Source organism: Octodon degus, unplaced genomic scaffold (assembly GCF_000260255.1).
Source record: "Octodon degus isolate 3935 unplaced genomic scaffold, OctDeg1.0 scaffold00092, whole genome shotgun sequence".
NCBI classification, from domain to species: Eukaryota; Metazoa; Chordata; class Mammalia; order Rodentia; family Octodontidae; genus Octodon; species Octodon degus.
The window spans coordinates 7,929,211-7,932,145 of NW_004524668.1; the positions used below are offsets into that span (position 1 = coordinate 7,929,211).

Below are 2,935 nucleotides of genomic sequence, written 5' to 3' on the forward strand. Positions count from 1 at the left end.
AAAAAAAAAAAAAAAAAGAACAGTAGCTCAGGAGGGTTTCGGGATTAAATGAGTTGATACACATACTGCATTTCGGTGGCAAAATCCCTGGCGTGGTACAAGTGGCCAGCAAGTATTCCAGCATTCCTTGCTGGCCATTGGCCCTGAATCTAAGAGGCTATACCAAGAGCAGCAAGCGAGTCATCTCTAGAGATATGCAAGCTACAGCTGAATGACCTACTGCCTGCTGGGTTCACAGCCAGGATGGCCAGGCGACCTTTAAGATGCTTGGAAAGGGGCTGGGGAGATGGCTCAGTGGAATAAGTGCTTCTCTGGCAAGCGCAAGGACCTGAGTTCAATCCCTGATTCCGCAAAAAAAAAAAAAAAAAAAAAAAAAGATGCTTGGAAATTCCTGCCTGAGAAACCGCGCAGGCTACGTGGGTCCCTCCAGATACAGTGGGACAGGTGGGATGGGATGGGATGAGACTGGATGGCAGAGCATTGCCAGCTGGGACCACGGGAGCAGCAGGTGGTAGCACAGGTGGGGGCAAGACAGGAGCACGAGGCCGAGGTTTCCAGAGTGTTTCTGACTCTGACCCCCAGAGTCTTGATTACCCAGCTGGGAGATGACGCGTCGTCCCGGCCCTAGCAAGCTACACCCCTCAAACTCTGTGACCCAAGAGGGAATAGGGACGCCCTACCATGTGCACACCCTACCAGCCACAACCACAGAATGTAATCCTCCCCCAGCCTGCCCCAAAGTGTCCCCGTGTCCCACTGCCACCTGGGCAGAAGCAGGGTGTCCCAGGGCTGGATCCCTAGGCTGTCAAGGGTGTCAGGGACCCCACCGTCCCACCATCACCTCTGAGGATGATCTGCCCCATCCTGCAGGCTAAGAGGTGGTCAACAGAGAGGGAGAGAGCTGACCTGGTTCTGTGCCTTCGGAGCGCTGTTCCTGTTCGCTGCGCGCAGGGAAGGGCCCCAGTCCTCACAGCGGGAAGGAGGGAGCTGTAGCTCAAGCGGCTGGCAGAGCAGGCAGGAGCCCAGGCTGGGATACACTGGTTCCCAGGCGGCCTGGGCACACACACACACTGCCTGGCTGAGTCACTCACCTGCCAGACCTGCTGGACAGGTGGCAGGCAGGCAGAGGGCGGGAGAGCAGGAGGCCAGGAGGTGGCCCTGGGGTGCAGGTAAGGCAGGGCTACTGCACTCCTCAGTGAGGCTGTGAGGCCCAGGAATTTGGGGGGGTGGCAGGGCCTGGGGGCCTGGGGGTCAGGGGGGGCAGGCATGGAGCAGCAGGGCTGAGCTCTGTTGCCGAGGCACAGGGCACAGGAAAGGGATAGTAACAGGCAGACACTACTACTGAGCCAAACCCCCAATTTGATTCACTAAAAGAAGTTCTTGGGGCCGGGGAGATGGCTCAGTAGAATAAGAGCTTCCCTGGCAAGCGCAAGGGTCTGAGTTCAATCCCCAGTTCCGCCAAAAATAATAAATAAATAAATAAATAAATAAATAAATAAATAAATAAAGTTCTCACTACATTGACAAGTCTAGCCTGGAATTTGCAATCTTCCTGCCTCAGCCTCCTGAGAAGCTAGGATCACAGCCACGTACCACTCTGCCCAGCGGGGCCAGCTGGGAAGGATCAGGCGTGTGTGTGGAAGTGGGAAGGCCCTCTCCAGAGCCTCTGCATGACCTCATGCAAGGGTTGTCCTTCTGAGCTTTGGTGACCTCCTCCCTGAACTGGAATAATCGTTGCTGGCCCTACCTGCAGGGCTATCACGAGAAAGGAATGAGACTGTGTGGTGGAGGGCCTTGGTGGAGCCTGGTGGGAATCCCAGTGCTCAGGAAGCAGAGGCAGGAGATTCACTTGGGGTTCAAGGCCAGACTGGGCTGCACTAATGGGATCCCATCTCAAAAAAAATTAATTAAGAGATTAATTAAGAGATGAGGCCATGCAGAAGGGCTCCTGGCTCCAGGGCGTAGACAATAACCACAGCTGCGGCTGGGCATGGTGGCGCATGCCTGTAATCCAGCACTTGAGAGGCTGAGACAGGAGGATACCTACAAGTTCCAGGCCAGCTTAGGTTACACGGTGAGTTACAGGCTTACCTGAGGGGCCAGGGAGATGACTCAGTAGAATAAGCGCTTGCCTGGCAAGCGCAACGGCCTGAGTTCAATCCCTGGTTCCACCAAAAAAAAAAAAAAAAAGCTTACCTGAACTACATAGCGAGACTCCATTTCAAAAAAAACATGAACAAAGGGCGCTCAGGAAGCATTAGAAGGGTGCGTGGCTGCCTGCAGCTGCCTGGCCACGCTAGTCATCTCAGCTCGCCTGACGCCTTGGGGCCCATCACTCCATGCTGGGGCTCAGCCTGTGCCCTGAAGGGCGTCCAGCAGCAGCCTGGCCTCTGACCCCTGACATACCCCCTTCTTGTGCCAACCCCAAACAGCCTAGTCCTTGCCAAATGCCCTCTGGGGAGTCGGGCTGCCCCAGTGAGACCCCTACTCACACCCCAGCTTTACATGGTCCCCCAGCTTTGCAAAGGAAGCAAGCGGGTACCACAGCCACTCCATGGCCTTCCACACAACAGCCGTGTCCCATGTGGAAATGTCAGTGGCTTGAGCTCCCCAAGCAGAAGCCAGAGACAGTGGGAGAGCTGCCCTGGGCGAGGGGGGCTGGCACATGACACCCACAAGTGACATGGGCAAAGTCCCCTCCCTATCTCAGCTCAACACTGGGAAGGCTCCGAGGGGCAGAGGGTGGTGGCCATAGCGGAGGCCCGGGCCTACCTCACGTGTGTGGGCAGAAGGCAGCGGGCAGGGCTGGGTCATCTTCCTGAGCTTTCTGATGAGAACCCTCCGCACAGAGTAGTCCAGAGGAAAGGGTTCCACCTGAAAGCATTCTCTCTCTCTCTCTCTCTCTCTCTCTCTCTCTCTCTCTCTCTCTCTCTCT

General features: G+C 56.0%; 1 protein-coding gene across 1 annotated transcript in view; it reads right to left on the bottom strand.

The window, feature by feature from the left end:
- The window catches only part of Arhgef10l (Rho guanine nucleotide exchange factor 10 like), a 136,753-nt gene extending 135,744 nt beyond the window's left edge, over positions 1 to 1,009 (bottom strand). The window contains exon 1 of the mRNA XM_023722456.1: positions 907 to 1,009. The gene's annotated coding sequence lies outside the window, so the exon portion shown is untranslated. The remainder of the gene's footprint in view (positions 1 to 906) is intronic.
- Between the last annotated feature and the right edge of the window lie 1,926 nt (positions 1,010 to 2,935).